At 36.5% G+C, this 19,782-nt stretch overlaps 1 long non-coding RNA gene across 1 annotated transcript; it reads left to right on the top strand.

Moving 5' to 3' along the window:
* Nucleotides 1-398: 398 nt before the first annotated feature.
* On the top strand, nt 399-19,656 carry LOC105456966. The gene is made up of 3 exons (XR_975313.1): nt 399-1,410; nt 5,618-5,655; nt 19,488-19,656. It is a non-coding gene; the product is annotated as an uncharacterized LOC105456966 (long non-coding RNA).
* The last annotated feature ends 126 nt before the right edge of the window (nt 19,657-19,782 follow it).

Raw genomic sequence — 19,782 nt, 5'->3', positions numbered from 1 at the left:
CCACAAACATACTCTACGTAGAACACACAATTGTCTCTCTCCTTCTTTCTTAATATCTCTCGTTTCCTCTCTTTGAAAAGTGGCTCTCATGCAGAACTTCCTCCGCCTATCACTCCCACCAGTTTTCGATCGCCCCGAACTCGCTGTCTCTTTTCTTCTCGAGTCTTCAAAATTACTCCCCCCCTATCCTCTCTCGCTCTCTCTCTCTTTCTGTCTTTCGTACGTTTTATCTCCGTTCAACGTAACCATTCCTCTCTCACTCGCTTTCTCTCTCGCGGTTTGATCGTTTATTTCCGTCCAACACGGCCGTTCCTTCTCTTCCCTCTCTTTCTGTTGCGTGCGCGCGCCCCACGAGGAAACACGAAGTGCCGCGCCGTGAGTCGGGAACGGCTGTTGAGTTCAGGTTCAGTTCAGTCTCGCTTCTCGCGTCGATCGTTACGGAGTTCTTTTCCGCGGCGCGTTCTTTCGCCGTCCGTTCTCCGTTCAACCGGGGGACTCATGGAGAACCGTGCGGGCCTGACAGGTGCAGTGCAGTGTCATAATTGAGAGGACAGAGAGAAACGTGGCCGGGAAAAACCAAGGAACGAGAAACGAGGAATAAAGGATGGATGAAAGATATGCACTCGCGACGCGGACAACAACGACTCGATCGAAATAATAGGCTTCCTTGTAGTATGTCACTATCACGATACAATACAACCGACACATTTATTTATTAAACAGCACTCTATTCTCTAACGATTAAATAAAGAAAAAAAAAGTTAAAAAGAGAAGTCGTACGCGCAACTTTTGACGATCTTTCCCCGCATGATCGAGATTCCGATTGAGACGACTCTTGAAAATTTCGAACGACTCCGAGGACACCTATCGCGCGCGAAGAGAGTGTCATTCAAAAAAGTCGCGGCGTTTGAAGGGTGCCGCGCGCACGCGAAGTCGCCTGTGCCAACGATTCAGCTGATCGAGAGAAGGGGTTTATTGATAATTGCGGCTCTCACGGTGTGGTCGCTAAAGTTGTTCGATCGGGAAGCTCATCCGTGTTTATATACGAGGTAAAGACACGAATATCGTGAAATTCTCAAGAGAGTGGCAAATATACAGAAGCGGTAGCAAAAAGTAGCAATCCATTTGGAATGTCGACGTACGGAAGGTGGATTCCGTGGCCGGCGAGGACGCGTTTTCGACACTCGATAAAATCGCCGGCGATCCGTCGCAGCTGAGAGATCAGATGATTGACCGGATTGATTGATCGCGCTATCTTGCAGCTTTCCTTCGGCGATTCGACACTTTTTTCGACACGTTCGTCCTTAAAGCTGGCGAACGTGCGACGGAAAGAAGGGAATTTCTTGCTGTTAAAACGCACCGCAAGTAATTTTGGAATTATTCGCAGAAGATTCGGAAAAGGTGCAGCAGGTGAGAAATCATTTATTGCAACTGCTATTACATTTCAAGAAGCTTACAATTAGATCTTTGCCATCGAAATAATTGAATTTCGAATTTTGCGGGATATTTTTTTAATTGTGAAATTTCTTGAAAATTATATTGATTTAGCAAATTATGATGCATGTTTTTAATCTATTAATATAAATTAATTTTAATCTTGGTTCACTTTTTATCTTTTTCTAATTCGCAGCACTAGAAAAAGATAAAAAGTAAGTTAAACCGAGGTTAATCTACATTGGTGAAAATGGATATTTGTTTGTAATGCAAATATTAATATGATTAACTTGCACGCTTGTTTAATTTATATCCTATGTAATTTAATTCGTATAACTATACGAATTAAATTACATAGGATACAAATTGTGTAATCAAGATATTTTTTTTTATTATAAGTAACACCTAAGAAAATCCAAGATCGATGTAACGAAGCAAAAGCGATATGTAAGAATAAATTCTGTAAATGTGTGAATTAAAATTTTGCGACGGTTTAATATGTGAATATTTTAGTTCTCTAATTTTTTATAATAAATTTTCATAATTACAAAACTATTACATAACTATGTAATAGTTTTATTACATAACTATGTAATAGTTTTGTAATTATGAAAATTTGTTATAAAAAATTAGAGAACTAAAATATTCAAATATTAAATCGTCGCAAAATTCTAATTCACACATTTACAGAATTTATTCTTACATAGAATATTCCATTGCTAAATTATCAAAATTTTTACTGATTGACTCAAAACAGTAATTGCTTTAGATTCATTCTTTTTTTGTTTGGTTTTATATGAAATTAGTATGAAAAAAATATATAATACAAAGTTCATTAAGAATTTATTCTTACATATCGCTCTTGCTTCGTTACATCGATCTTGGATTTTTTTAGGTGTTATAATAAAAAAATATCTTGATTACACAATTTTATTATATTTGAATAAATATCAAGTTTAAATTACTTTAACCACAAAAAATGGTGCCATTTTTTCGCATGAAGAAATCCCGCGACGGTTACGTTGACGGATGTTCAAGGGTGCAGGCGCCTGCAATGGTTACCTCCATTAGAGCGAATGAAAAACAGAGTATAAAGCAACGTATTTGCTATTAAATAAAGTTAAAAAACAATGAGAATTAGTTTTATGTATCTATCAATTTACTTTTGATTTAATTTCGAATCTGATGTACATACATTATAATATACATACTTTCTCAAAAGTTTGAAATACACAGCATTTTAGATATATCGTTCCTCTCGAGATACATACATCTTTTGTTTTTTATCATAAATCTTGCCGTTTAATGAACTTTGTATTATATATTTTTTTTATACTAATTTTATATAAAACCAAACAGAAAAATAATGAATCTAAAGCAATTACTGTTTTGAATTGATCAGTAAAAATTTTGATAATTTAGCAATGGAATATTCTCCAACATAATAAAAATAATTTTACAAAATCATTGATGGCATCGAGAGAGAGAGAGAGAGAATATTTAAAAGATGCATAATAATGAATTGCCGGATAGTTAATATTAACTTAATAACTGCAGTTTAATACATTAAGTATTATGACTATTATGCAATGAAAATGAGCTCAAGGCTCTGCCTATCCATCGAGCTCATCGCGTTGTGGGCGAGCTTTAACCAAATATGCAGGTATCAAGGCAGATTGCCGATATTGCGAAACCGTGTCGGATAAACATTTCAAAGTTATTATGAATATGGAAAGCAATCTTAGAGTGGGTTTATGATACGTATAACTAAAGTGATTGCAAATGATTTATTTATTTTCCGAATGAATATGTGTGACGACTTTATAGTATTGAATTTAAAAATTTGTGATAGATAGTTTTTTTCCGCTATGTAATTAGGAATAAATATGATTCATAGAATATGCTAATTATAAGCAGAAAAAGTGCAGAAAAAGTGCGTCGTAGAGCCGCAATATTGAAGTCTCCGGAAACTTCTCCGCTTTACGCTCTTTAGCGTGCAAGCATTGAAATCTCTGGTGATTTTAACGTTCGATGCTATATTTATAGCATCAAATTACATTGGTATTTAAACTATAATTTATACATTAATTATTTCAATTTTATAGTAACTTTTAATTGTATTATTACATAAATCAATATTATTATTGTAATTATTATTAGTAAGTAATATTTATTCTGTAATATTATTATTAAGTAATATTTATTATTGTAATTATTATTATTAAGCAATATTTATTCAGTACATTACATCGAATTATAATATTACGAATAATGAATATAAGAATGAAGATACGTACTACATTTATATTAAATTTATATTAGAAATAACTCGAGTCCTAGTAAAAAATCTAATACATAAATTATTTTCTTTGTAATTTTCTATAATAGAGAAAAAAAAATTTTCAGGTGTAGGATTTTTCCCACGTAAATATCACTTGAATCATTATACTGTCCTTGAATTTTTCGATTAGTGTCCCCTCCCGTACAGAACCGACACCTTAATTCATGTGCGCGACAGCTGTTTCCGCTGCCGAAATACCTGTCCACATTTGTTACTATCATTCAACCTTGGTATACTATGGACTATTAATGTACCTATAAGATACATGTTTTTAAAAAAATTTAAACTACGCTAATAAAAATTATGTAAATAATTTGTTAATAATTCTTTCAATAATATAAGTCTTTTTCTCCGTTTAATAATAGTTTGTTATATTAATATTATTTCATTCTTTTATTTCTCTGAAAAGATACATGTCGCATTTTCTAAAAAAAATTTTCTCGCTCCCCATCGCAAGAAACTCGCGCGCCACAAGGTACACGTCCCTGGTCGCGATTACGAATCTGACCGGTGTCCCGCCGTTGCCGCCTCCCGTACCGTAAGAAAGGTGGAAGCTGCGGTACCACGGCATATTCTCGGTGAGATGTCGATCTCGGTAATAATCTCAGCCGGTCTCGTAAATCACGGAGCATGCCGCGATACATATCCGGCGCCAGTCGGATCGAAAAGGACTTGGCGTGCGCGCGCGCGCGCACGAAAATGGCGACCACAGCCACACTGCCATAGTCGACCATGGTGGTCCGGTGGTGGTCGAGGTCGACCGTGCTCCACCGCCGCCGTCGCCGTTGCCGCCGCTGCCTATCGTGGTGTACTAAAAAGTGAACGTTGCATCGTGCATCGCCGCGCCGCCGCCGCCGCCACCACCGCCACCACCACTACTACCGCCACCACCGCCTTCGCGAACAAGCATGTCGCTTTCTCGACGGGCTGCGAGCGCCCGAACGGGGCTCCACTATACTAGCCCGCCTGAAAACGTTCACCTGCTGTCTGTAACGCCGAGATTGGCCTTAACCCTCGCTCGGGGTGACGTCACCACGTGCGGGGAAGCGCGCGATTTTTTTTTCTTTCTCTTTTGCACGTCCCCGCTTCGAACTGCGATTCGTGGAATGGGGTGGAGAAAGAATGCGAGGCTATCGTCGTATCCCAAACCGAATTATAGGATAGAATGGAGAAAAGTTAAGCGTTTTGAATAGACCCCTTAATTCTGGAGATTAGATAAAACTAATATGAGGATAGAGGATATCGGATACAATTGAAAACGGGCTCAAGGTCGATGTTGCGAGAGCGATGGTGTAATAAAGAAAGAATGATCCGGTTTATGGAGCGAAACTGTTTCAGTCGTTATGTTTTAAAGTGTTTTATTAAAGTTGTTTTGAAGACAAATACAAACATTATCTTACCCCTTATATTTCTTATAATAATATAACAAAGAGGAGTTCATTATTCGAAAAAAGATTTTCTTTATAGAATCCGACACTCATCTTTATAATAATAATATAATGAGTATTTATAAATATTGTACTATTACATATAAATATCTACAATATCTCATACTTCTTAATAATATTTTTATAAATTATCAATAATTTTTTAATAAATAAATCTAATTTTAAAATATTTTTTTAAAAAGAAACCAAGTTACCTCAATAAATTTATTAACTATTGCTGCCGCGAATAACATTAATAAAGGATATTTTTTGCAACAAGCGTGCAAGCATGATAAGAGGCGGCGAATGTTCGTATTTGGCGCCTCTTGCACGGCGGAGACGATGTTTGCGCGATCGATCGTACTCGTGCGCGAGTTCGACCCAGTTATTAATAAGACTTTCTCTTTTATTTTAGCCATGGACTGGAGGGGATTCGCGCTGGCATTTCTGGTGGTGAGTAAACACAAAAAACTATTTCTTTTCCTACGCACAAGAAAGTTCACCTTGAACGAACGAGATATCTTAAATCATCTAGCGACATTTGATCCTTTTGCTTTCTTCTACCGCATTTTTCGCAGAACACAAGTTAAGATATATATCTATTTATGTTGCAGAATTATTATATTCTAAAGTTATTATTCTCGTAGTGTTATTATTATTTAAAAAATTTTATTTTGCAATTATTATTGTACATCTGTCACTGAATGTAGTCTAAATAAAAAAATCGCTTATCTTTATTTTAAATAAGCAAATAAAGATTTTTGAAATTGAATCAAATAAATTAATTTTTTATGTATTAATATTTAATTGATCCTTTTATCAAATATAATTGCGTACTGTCGTCATGCTAGATTCTTATTAGCATTATTTAATTTGCTTTTGTTTCTTTTATTTTATTATGCAATACTGTTGAAAGAAAATCAATATTTTTAGTTTTATTTTATATTTAATTGAAAAATATTATCAAATTTCTGTCCCTTTTTCTTGCATTAAATACTTCGGTATAACAATATACAATTTACCTTAAGTGCAACAGCTTAAATTAAATTTAAACATAATTGTATTCTAAATTTATTTGCATTTTACAATTCGCGCGTGGCGAAGCCGACATACAACGCTTAATAACAACAGTAACGTAAAAAATGCACACTCAAAACGGCACGTTTGTCGCACGATTCTATCATTAATAGTTCCGTTTAAAGAAACCGATTGATAGATTATCCCTGCGCTTGACTTGACATCCTGAGGTCGAAGAACGAGGAGATAAATGTATTACAAATACGGCTCTCGCGCACTCGCAATCGTTTCGGATAGGCGTGGATTAATGGCGTCCGTAATATGTACACACACTTTCTCCGCGTGCGTGCCGGCGTCGCGTCGTACACGCGGCATTACTTACAAGATACCGTGGCGCATTATGTAATCCTTTGTTGGCGCACGACACATCCGAGAAAGGTGTCTGCACGGCTGCGTCGCTGCAATGAACCGCATCGGCGGTGTCAAACGGCCGCGCAGAGATTCTTAATAATGCTCAGATCGACGCCGTTCGTCGATGGAAATTTGACAAACGAGCCACTCTTGAGAAAGCAGCTGGACGGCTTTCGAGCGATTTTCAGGCATACAGCGACGGAATATGCGTGCGAGATTTTCTCTCTAATCGCGCGCCAGCGCGCGTCGCTGCTCAGTTTTTCAAATTGTCAACGGAGTCAACGATAGAGTAAAAGTCCGATACCGTGTGATACTTGAATCTCTCTTTTCTCATATCAGACATTGATATCACTCTCGAAAGTTCTTTAATTATAGCAGAAATATCATTGAAAGTGAATATAGACCGACTGAAATAGAAGGGGAAAATAAATTACTAATGTTTTCTGATAAATATCTCGTTAATTAGCGAATCTCGCGAATTTTTATTTTACAAATGCGAAAGGGAAAGAGAGAAATGTCGGGAGAAAATTTGCTGTTCACGTACTATGAAAGCTATTTAAAATTTATAGCGCAATATACTTTATATTTTTAAAGCAAATTGAGATTTTAGTTGTATGATGGCATTGAAAAACGACATAAATAAACAAGTACGGTAATGCAGGTGCTTAAGTGTGACGGTGTCTTTCACGGCGGTTTCGGAGAACGTTATGTCACCGTACCTGACAATAGTCGTGGGATCGCTTTCTGGATGAGAGGCTGACGGATTTAATGTCGTTAACCTATTCAAGAGGCGGTAATCCCGGCGCGTTACGTAACACATAATAATTGGCAATTACGCTAAACTTGGCGTTTACGTGTGGCTCGGGTCCCTCTACGGCACAGGATCTTCGAAATCGCGCGTCGGCTAATACATACGATAGAAAATAACCAAGTGCTACCGCTTATCATTGCAAAACTTTCCATTGTTAGTATGCATTACTTTGCACAAGATACGAAATAAAAGCCGTCACAGTTAATGTACCTAATTCAATCTCCTGACACAGTTATATATTTTTTTCGATTATCTTCGATTATCAAGCATGAAGAATTAGTCTTAAATTAAGATAGATGTTCTCATGTATAAGAAAAAATATTATAATCTTCTTAACAAATTTTTTATAAATTTTTATTTGATTGAATTTTTTAAAAGTTTTGATTTGATTGAATTTGGATTGATGCAAGTATTACTTTTGGACTCAATTCAAGATTAAAAATTCTATGTATGAAAATTGTTTAATATTTTTGCTTAGAGAAGGGCTCATCAGTACAATTTATACATTTTCGCCATTTTGACTTTTTAAACAACCATTTATTATGATTAAAATAGTTTAAATGAGTATCAGGAAAGACCGTGTAATGTTAAATAACAATTGAGACCTTAAAACGCCAACAACGGTACAAAGCGGATCTTGGTGCTTTCATATAATATTAGTGTAAATCTTACAATTTTCGATTCATATAACACCACGTGGTCGCAAATCGCGTGTATCTCCGTAGCTCCGAACCAAATAGTATGTAATATTACAATTAAATTGCCAAAGACAATCTAATAAATCGATGCTCAAAGCATCAAATCCTGTGAAATCCCCCTCAACTTCGCGACATCAAATAAATACTAACTTGCATCTATACTCGCGTCTATAATCTGCATCTATAATCTGTAAAGAATTTATTGCGAAAAAATATCACCTCATGTTCTCAGCCAGGAATCGAACCCGGATCTCGTTTGCCGGACGGGCGTCCTACCTTTAGACCACCGAGGCATGTGATAACATTCATCGCAATAAACAATCTAGCGCGTTTTCAAGCCGCGTAAATTCAATATATACATATGTTTGAGCGAATGTATTAGCAAAGCGACGTATAAATAAACGAGTATCAGGAAAAACCGTGTAATGTTAACTAACAATTGAGATCTTAAAACATCAACAACGGTACAAAGCGGAAAATAGTTTAGTAAAACTATATTTAATTTAATAATAAACTATATTTAGTTTGATAAAACTATATTTAATTAAACTATTGGAGTAAGCTGGCTGCAATGCAGACAGCATATTCATACTTCAAAGAAACGATACACAGAAATCGGTTCTACCACGAAAATGTAGAGAAAGCTCTTTTTATTATGTTAGACTAATATAATAAAGAAAGCTTTCTCTACATTTTCGTTGCAGGACTGATTCCTGTGTATCGTTTCTTTGAAATATGAACATGCAGTCTGCATTAGCAGCCAGCTTATTCCGATGTGGGATAAACTGATACATATCATGATGTAATTAGCCTACGCAATAAACTTTATGTTAAATTAATGAAAATATAATGGAAGTAAAAGACAGATTGCAGATATGCACTTTTTAATAATGATCCCGTTTTTTAAAGTTATTTCGTAATGATCGAATAACAAAATGCTGTTATAGAAAGATAAATGTAAACTATTTTAAACTTAACTTGCTTCAATACAAATATTAAATAAAAAGCGTTTTGTCATAGTTAAGTTGTAAATGAAAGTTCAGACGCTTCTTACAATAAGTCAAGCTTGTTTTAAATATGAACTAACGTGCTCCATCCTTACATACGTTTGATTTCATCATTTTGTTTTAATAAATTACGGTTATTCAAAATAACATGTATAACAGAAATTTTTTCTTTTAACTAATAATACACGTCACTTAGATTTAATCTCTCCAGCTGAAGAACATTAATAAAATACAAAGTTTTGAAACGCTTGAAAAATTTATACTTGCTTTCTCTTAAATCGGATTTTCTCTTTTTTTTTTATTTTAATATTTGTTTAATTTAACTAAAACTTTAGAAAAAAGTACCTGTTAAAAGAGGTATTTTGCAGTAACTTTTCCATTGTTTTCTTTGTCATAAATATAATACATAAACGGAACACAATGCAAATTTATCTTTCGTGCCAACGAGCCTCAGTCTTCTCGATTGATTTCAGACTACACTGTTAAATCTATAGTGTCAAATTTGACTTTACTTAAATCGCCACTACTCCTACTTAATATAATTATTTTTAACTAAAACAATATAACTATTTTTAAATAAAACAATAGAATTTAACCAAAATTTGGGTTAAAATTGAACCGTTTTAAATTATTTAACTTCACTGTTGTAGCTAAAAATAACTATTTATTAAGTAGGAGCAGTGGCGACTTAAGTAAGGTTAATTTGACACTATAGATTTAACAGTATAACTCTTTTTCTTTTTATGTCTAATGTGCTCTATTTAAACATTTAGAGAATGTCATAAAAATATGTTGTACATTCAATGGCATGTAAATCACTTTAATGACTATAAAATATTCTTCTCTGTGTGTGAGAAAGCATTTCATGAAATTGGAATACAAACTCTCTTTTTTTGTTTTGTCGGTGAACCGTGAAGAATGACGCGACAAGTGCGCGTGTCGACTTTTATTGAAACATCCTGTTGCACGTAAGAAGAAAAGACAATCCGTTCAGAACCGCCACGCCCACTTTTACTTCGTGTTCTTTTAAATATCGACACGAGATCTTGGTGAGCCTGGCGCTCGCTGGCGCGTTTCCATAAACGTTTCACTTTGCGGCCGATAGAAGACCGCCGATAACCGGAAGCGTGACGCCGAATGTACACCCCGTAATTCGTTTGTCCATTCCTTTATTACAACAGAACGAGAACTCGACAGTTATAAATTCTGCAAACAACGTCACCATTCAACTTCAATGTATATTACGTCATGATTTCCAATTGAAAGCAAAAGGTCACGCATTGAGAAAAAAAAATTGTTGAAAAACTCAAAATTTCACCTTACCAAAATATTTAGTCCGATACACTTAGCTAAACGTTACCATGACACAAAATAATTTATTACTATTATAAACAAAATACTATTTTTTTACTAAACTATTTTGTTTCAACAAAAATTTATCGTATTTAACTCAATCGTTCGATTAAAAATACACACTATTTATTATCCCCATCAGCATCGTTTAGTCAGTTTGATACTTGGAATTTGTACAAATATACATATTACTTGGATAATTAAATAGCATGCAAACACAAATAAATACTACTACTATCTTGAACAAAATAATTTAATTGAGTTGGTTTAATTAATTCTTGATTAAAAAATTTTGATGGTTGACATGAATGAACTATATCTTTCTTTGTACAACTAAAGAATTGTTGAATCAAACCATTGAATCAAACAACTACACAAATTTGGTTCGTACAATTAATTTTTTTTCTCAGTGCGATATTTCTAAATATTTTCTTTTAAAAAAAATGTCAGGAACTTCTATTCTTCATTACCGGTAACAGCTTCTTGTCGAAAGGATTCCTCAAACAATTCGTGGGCTGTACTCTCGCTTAGGAATACCGCGCGAACGCAAATACGATAACGCTTCTGGCAAACATTTCGATGTGACGAGTCGGTCGGAAAGACCAATAGAAACGTATATATGCTGACGAAGAGAGGAGAAAGTCACAAAAACTCTCCTCTGACAAACACTTCATTTCTCTCTGCAAAATACAAATTGTCATCTGACAAATTTAGCGTGTGTGTTGAGTAAGAGATACGACTTTACCTCGTCCACACGCAGATCCAAATTAGGATTCGCTGACGGAGTCATCCGTTGCGATTAGAGATCGGTGAAATCGCATTGGTTACCTATTTCCGATCGATGCGATCGTGTTTGGAGAACTCGCGTGGGCGCGCGCGCGCTTGCGTTTAAAGTTCGGAAGTCATCGTGATTAAATCGTGCGCAATCTCCTACGCCCACGACACGTGGTGACAGTCTCTGCTGGAAGTCCTTCTCCAACGTTAAATACTTAAATGCCGCGTCGTGACATAATCGCGGCTTCGCTCGCGGCGCGGCTCGGCGTTGCGTCGGATCGGCAGCGCGACGACGAAGTCTCACGGGAGCACGCGCCGCGAGCAGGGATTACGTACAAGAGTGACTAACTAGCAAGAGTCGCGGAGAGTTGCTGTCTGCAACAGCGAGAAGGAGCGTGTAATGGGCGGCGATCTCAAGGAGACCCCGGCCCACGTACGTTAGATCCGCGTTTCGATCGCGACTTTGCCAATCGCTCGTATTACCCGCCGCTCCAATTACCTAGATTGAACTACTTGACGTCCAAGGATCATATGTTCTGTCGATGACGCGACGTTGGTACTAATTTTACCTATAACATATATCGTATTATTATTAACTTTTTAAGAACCGGCGCTTTCTAGCAAAAGAAACGCATGAAAAATCTTACTTTCTTAAGGCTTTTGGGATCACTGATTCCGATTCTGATCTCAGAATTAAAAAATTCAATCATGTTTATCTTAATCTCTCAATATATAACTTAGTAACTAATTGTTAATTAATATATAACAGTTTGTAAATTTGTTTTGTCCCAATCTGCTATACTGACAGTCAATTACTAACTGTTTGCGTAGCACTACTGGGGTTTAAATAAAGCGAAACTGGAAATTGGATGTTTTTTTAAATGGGATTCCGTTATAAACGAAGTTTTGCAATAATCAGATTATTTTTTGAAATTTTATCCGCCATGTTGAATCTACGTACAATTTAAAATTTTTTTAAATTCTGATTGTGAGATCAGAATCGGATTCAATGAGCCCAAGAAACCTTAAAACTACTTTTTTTTCGCAATTTGTTTCACAATAATTAGATTATTTTTAAAAATTCGGTGCGTTATATTGGATCCGTCATTTTGAACGTTTTATTTTTGATCTGAGATTCTGATAAAGCATTACTCCATATAAGCCATATAGCTTTATAGCTTTATAGCTATATAGCTTTATCAATTGTCAATTATTTCTCGTTTACAAGTAACAATACTGTACATTTTATTGATATTATTAATCTAATAAAACATGAAACATCAATTTAATGAAACATTATTTCATTTAATTAAAATAAAAAAATGTAAAATAGTACTGAAATTGAATAAAATCTGTCTAAAGTATTCTTTATGATTAATTCTTCTTCGCATATCATACTTTTTAGGCGATCTTTTTTGCATATATCCGTAGATATATGGGACCTATTACAGTTTTAACGCCGGTTTCGAATGGCCTATTAAAAGAAACTTTCCTGGGCAGAGTTACTCTCGGTGATTTGCCTTTACCTTCCGAGAGGTGACAATCACTTCCAAATCAATTAAAGTTACATTGTTCTGTGGATTTGAACCTGAGTTTTTGGTGCAGAAAGCCGACGCGCAACGCTCTTTGCGCCACGATCGTCATAATAATTAATTATAACTATTTAATACGTTGATTATTTGATATCTTTCTGGATAAAAATATGAATTTTTATTCTTAGTGAACCCAGAATTAGTGGCCTAATTAAATGTGTCATAATCGAAGATTAGTGACATCAGAGCTAATTTTAGCTAATATACATTGTTTTATTAGCGAAAACTCTCTTATATTAATAAAAATTATATAAATAATATTCAAAGATTATCTCGGATAACATCAGTGCTAATTTTAACTAATGTTATTTGCAATTATTTTCACGCCAATTGAACGACGTTATTAGTCGCAGGCGATAAGAAAATCTGCAGTTAATTGACGTCATTATTAACATCGAGGCATTCCGCGAGCGAGAATTCTTCAATTCTCTTCTTCAGTTGTTCTCCTCGGTTTATAATGGGAAGATGCGCGTTTCGTCGCGAACGGAGCGAAACGACGCGACGTGGAAGGTCAGTCCTCGATGGATTCCATCGGACGCGGAACGTCGCGGGCCTTATATGGTCCGGTCTTGCTGCTGGCTAGCTCCGCTTGCACCGCTGCGCTTTTATCGTCGTATCTCCGGCTCTGCGTTTCGCGTTTGGATCACGTCCGTCGCGTTTCGCGATCCAATTGTACATCATGTATCGGGCGGCGCCGATCTCGCACGATAATCCACCTCGCCACGGGCGCACGTCAAATTAATGGGACGCCAGTACGTACCCCGTAATAAAAGTCGGCCAGCCGCCAAGCATAGTCCCTTGCCTATCGCCTTCACTTTGGCGCTTTAAATATAATATAGTCGCAAATGCAGTCCACGAGAGAGAGAGAGAGAAGTGTAGGGGCCACGTCGTTCCGAGTGTGTACACACTTGAATGGCCAGTGACTCGTTAGACCACTTTCATTGCACGGACGAACAAGCGCCGGCCATGCTGACGTCAGCGTTCGCCGCGGAGACTCCTGTCCCGTGAAACTTTCCGTCGCGTTAAAACGAACGCGCCGAGGAGGCGATTGTTTAGTGCCGCCGCACACGCACACACGCGGGAGATAACTTCTTTTATCCCAGTTCACCTCGGGAGAGGAACTTACTTTCTGTAATCGCTCTCTCGCGCAGGTCGACTGTCGCTTTCAAATACATCCGACACCGTTTCGTTTGCCGATACCTAAATTGGAAGCGACGGACAAAAGTGTGGGGGGGGGGGATTTACATAGCGTCCTTGTGTTATTCACGCTCGCGATCGCCATTTTCACTTACGCTTACCGATGTTTCCATCGATTTGGATAGCTCGCTGTTGCCACCTTCCGAGGTGTCCCGCCGGCCACCGGAGATTTCTTTTCGAAAGAAAATGGACGCATGTGTTTATGTGTGTGCTTGGTTTCTGTATAACTGCTACCGTTTCTATACATTATCTTTTTTTTTTTTAATTTAGAGCCGGAGCGAGAGGGTAACCACTCTTGAATTCCGGTGTACAGCCCGTCAGAATTCCATTGAATTCCAGACGAAAGCCCGAAAAGCTCAAAAAGTGGCAACCATATTCATAAAAGTCTAGTGAAGTCCGACGAAGTCTAATGAATTTCGGTGTAGTCCGATGAATTCTAATGTAGTCCGATGAAGTCCGTGAAATCCGATGAAGTCTTAAAGTCAGAAGTGCAGGCAGGGGAGACCGGGGCTAAAAGTTCCGAGGGTAAGTTGTTCTGACGGTTATATCTTCAAAATGTAAATGTTATTAAATGTTATTTTCAATTGTTTTCATCGCGTGAGTTGATCACGCGACAAAAACAATTAAAAACACAACGTCTTTTAATTTTGAAGATATAACCGTCAGAACAACTTACCTCTAGAAACTTTTAGCCCCGGTCTCTCCTACATCTATTTTCTGAGTGGTTGCTCCCTCGAGCCGGAGATTTTTTTTTCGTCTATAGGAGACAAAGGTTTGTTCAAGAAGCCGGAGTCTTTGGGACCGAAAATCAAAGAAGTGGCAATCGTGATCAACGACGTAGGAGATCTCCAGTCGGATGAGAACAATTTTGTTGCAGGCGTGTACAAGCGGCGATTCGCGCCGCTCGCCCGATTAAATCATCACTCCTTCGAATCCACAATGTCTTCCGCATTACAATTACACTGTACACTGACTACACGACCGGGAGCGTTACGCATTACGCGAAATTACCTTGCGATTCACGACGCGCCGCGGGAATGAGCCTCTCGAATCAGATTGATAGAAGGCAAAATTACAGTGCCCGCGCGTATCTCTGTTAATCTAAAAAAATAAATTATCGCGACGCGTTATGCGTTTTCGCCGGATGGCATAATCACGGGCGATTTTACTCGGGCGGATACACGTTAATGACGTTAATGCGTTGCACGTCTTTTCCATTATCGGATATACCCGCGCCACACGTCCTCTCCGCGCCTCACAATGACTACATCACACGTCTCGTTTACGAGCTCGCGAGGTGAGAAAGAGGGAGAGAACTTCCATGTTTTTACTCGAGAAATTAATCATCGCTTTATTACTTCATTTCCTCTCCTCGTTAAAATGACGCCAGCGTTTATACGATTTTATTTAAAACAACAGCGACCTTGGAACGGATTTCTTTTCTTTCTGTTACAGATGTCGCACGTTATTAAATAACGCATTTGTGCAACCGAATCATTACTAATTTTAATAATTATAGTCGTAATAAGATTCCCGATAAGTAGAAAACAAAAAGTAATAATAAAGGCTAATGAGAATCGGCGTTGTAAGCTATATAAATAATTTGCGCGTCATGCGCAAATTATTTATAAATTCTATTTTAATACTTCATAAAAATGACTTTAAAATACAGGAACGTTTCAGCTAACATTTTTAGTCATATATTATCAGTTTAGAAATTAGAATACTTTTCGCGATATGAATGCAATCAGCTGCAATTTATTTGCGAAATTATCCATCATAGATATACTCCTTTTAAAATTTAACATAGGATAAGGGCATTAGTTCATCACTCTAAGAATATACAAGTTTATATTTTTATGCAGAAAGATATCAAAACAATCAATAATAATTTGACAGTTGTAATTAATTATAAAGAATACTTATGAATGATTTTATTTAATACTATTTTATTTTTTTATTCTAATTGAATAAAATAATGAAAATTGTCTACAATTAGATCACCGGATTTAATTGCGGATCAAATTACCAGCAGACTATTTTATTTTAATTGAAGCACGAGATATTGATTTTTCCATGAAATTTAATACTATTAAATAGTCCTATAAAAACCATAAGACAATCCCTATAGGTATTAAACTTTGAACAAATTTTTAAAGATATACTAAATGTTAACATCTCACGTTTTAAAAACGCATGTTAAATTAATACTCGCATCTATCGAAATGTTTGAAATATATTTTTTTCGCGATTTTAATTGGTTCTCTGATTGCGCTTACTTCGCGAGCAGCTGTCATCATGACATACTATCATTTTGACAGTTATGCGTAACAAGGAGTTAATAGTATATTGTAATGCATTTAAACAAGTAAGTAGCAAGTAAAGAATGAAAAGCGCTTGCGAAGCGCGTGTCTATGTCGTCTATTATTAATAAAATATGCGCTGTAGTTATTAGTAAATAAGAAGAAACAATTGACAATTGATAAACGTAACATAAAAATCTTGTAATATCATGCGAATCAATGTGAAAAGTACAATAATTATTTAAATATAATAGATTATCTGAAATTAATACCCGATCCACATTCAGTGTTCTTATCTTAATTCACAAACAGTTGGTCGGAATGATGCCAAATAATCGCACACATCTCGTAGATCGTAGATGCACATAACTGCATACAAATGTTAAATAGATTTTATTAACTTTAATTATTCCACGATGATAATATTTTAATTTTAAATTTAATAAATTATCAGAGCTCATATTCAAATTAGATCAATAATAGAGCTGTTGAGCCAAGTTAGGTGTACGTGCTAATAATATGTGTTGACTACGGTGATAAACAATCTTTAATATTATATAAATAACCAATATAAGAAATATACAAATTATACCAAACGTTTCGACCCTTTTACATAGCGGTCATCCTCAGTGGAAATATAATGAATTAAATACAAAACTCCATTATATGTCAACGCATTCGCTCGCAAATTATATTTGTCTGATGTTTTAACAAAAATTATTACCTTGTCGCCTAGATCTTTTGGAAAGCGTCATTCTTAGTCCATTTGTATTAGAAACCTTGTGACTTATAGATACATGTTAAAAGTTGAATATCCAGAAATCATGTAACTGCGGAGAAAGAGCTCACCAAGCAACAATCAACAAAGATTGAGAATAAATAATTAAATAAATAACATTTTAGTTTTCCAAGAAGGTGCTTCCTCTCTTACGCGAAATTTTCATAAACACATAATGACGACAGCTGTACGGAATGATCTGACACTCTCCGCGGGAAGTAAGAACACAGTACGGTTCACACACATTCTGGAAAGTGAGAAGCGAGAGGCGATCAACTCGGGCATGACATTCTCGCGAGACTTTCATATCGGTGCATAGACTCCGATCAGATGGCGATCGATCATCGATCCGGCGTCGATTAAATTAATACTTGGATGCGAGACACGTCTATCGCATATATAATGCGCTACGTGAAAATGCTTGAAAAGCGTTTGAAATTGCAATTGGCGCGCGGTGTTCTATAAATTATAAGGGTATCCCGGTAATCAATTTGCTCGACGCGGGGATCAAGACGGGGAATATCGGGTTAATAATGCGATAAATCCTCGCGTTCGCGGTTCACGCGGATCGCATTTCTTCTCTAATCATTGCAGTTAAACACATATCACTCAGATCCATTTCACAACGACGCGACGTTACCATTAACGGATGCATTATATATAGCGTTATTCTTAAAATGGATAATGATACCGTACGAAGTTGTTCTCAGGAAGTTTTACGGGATCAAATTAAATTCGAATCGGGATAAATCGTCGCTCGTCATCGCTGGCGCAGATACACGTCGTCGGCTCCGCGATCGCAATTACGTACATATTACTTAATTTAATCAACCGCGGCTGCGTGCGCGCGCGCACATTCATCTCAAAGCGTTTCCACGAGTTCTCGAGACTCGGGTGCACCTCTTTTTCTTTTCTCGAGCGTTTCCAGCGTTGCGCCTCTATTTCATCATTGGCTTCACCGCAAACGCCGATGATATCACACTGCCAATTGTGGCAACTTGCTCCGTCACCGGGAATACAACCGGGAATACCTCCTGATAAATACAAATCGTATACTACTAGTAAAAGTACTAGTAAAAGTAACGAGGCAACATCTAACCACTCTCTTTTTCCCGCGTCTGTTTACCTAACGCCCGATTATCTAGAATTTTACGTAACTTTTTCTCTCCACGATTCCTTCCCCGTTTTTAAATTCCCTTTCCGCGTCTCATCCATTGTAGGAGTGACGTCATTCCGCGTTCATGTCACGAATCTCACCGGTTTTAAGGAGCCTGTTACCTTTAGACGTTTAAAGACGACTGTTTTCGGAAATTCTTTTTTGAGAGAAACCTATGCGATGAATTTTTACAGACTTTTGTTTATCGCGCACGCGCACGTACACACACACACACACACACACACACACACACACACACACAAATTACGTTTTATATATATATATAACGATATAACTTTAAAATTAATGAACATACTTATACAGTATGTTCATTAATATTAAAATTATTATCATTTAAACGAGACCTTATAAAAACTAATGTTCATAATATCTCGGTTCGAATAATCTGAATCATCAAAAAATTTTTATTTATAAATAGTTGAAGGGAAGGGGAGCATAAACTTCGGATTTCTTGAATAATTTTTTTAAAAATTAGTATATTTTTTACTCTGTTAAAGATCGATTTTTATCAAATTCTACGTTGACAATATTAAGCTGATCATTCTGTTATTTGCAAAAATTCTACTTAATAGTATTTAGCTGATTTCTGACATTCTGTTATTTTTCACTTTATTTTCAGAAATTTTTCTTTTTTTTTTTTTTTAATTTATGGGATAGATTTTTATAGGCTTTTGTAGTTTATTGTATATTTCACTTATTATATTAATTATTGTACATATATTGAATTATCTTTAGTTCATTATATTTATAGTACAGTAATGATAAATAAAATATACAATAAAAACTACCAAAAGCTGTGAAAATTTGTTGCATAAGTTTTTCAAAAAAAAGAAAAATTCCCGAAAATATAAACCCTTAGCTTCTTCATCAAATCTCCCTTATTGTAAGTAAAAGCGGCCTTGAGGAAACTTTCCGAAGCTTGTAAGCATGTTCTTACTTAAGCGTTAGATATATTTTAAGTACTTGCGCCACGCGTGTTACAGCCGTTATTACAATATCGTTGCGCTATTCTAATTGCATTCGTGCGATATATATACGCTCACCCAGCAACGGGGCTAACATGGGGGGAGTGGGAGGAGAGGTGATAGCATGGCCCAAGTCGGCGCTAACAATTCTATCTTATTAAGCGAAGAAGATCTAAAACATTTGCCTTTCCCCTGTTTTCAGATCACAATAACGAGGCACGGCGGTAGCGGCGCACACGCAGCCCAGATACCTCAACAGCTGCCGACGTGTGAGTATATTAACACCGACGTGTAACACAGACTCGCCGCGAGACTTACTTTCTAATTGTCTCCCGGGCGACGGGTGACGGCTAATTAGGGCGAATCAATTAGACGTTGATTTCCCGCGTATGCGGAATCGGAAAGGATTCGCGATACATTTCCCGGCGCTGCATTGCCATCATCCTCCCCCTTTTTCCTCTCCATCCCGCTTCGGCGATTCCAAATCCTCGGAATTA

This window comes from Wasmannia auropunctata, unplaced genomic scaffold, assembly GCF_000956235.1.
Source record: "Wasmannia auropunctata unplaced genomic scaffold, wasmannia.A_1.0 LD335455.1, whole genome shotgun sequence".
Lineage (NCBI taxonomy): Eukaryota > Metazoa > Arthropoda > Insecta > Hymenoptera > Formicidae > Wasmannia > Wasmannia auropunctata.
The sequence above is the reverse complement of the archived record's forward strand: the minus strand, read 5'-3'. Positions and strand labels throughout refer to the sequence as shown.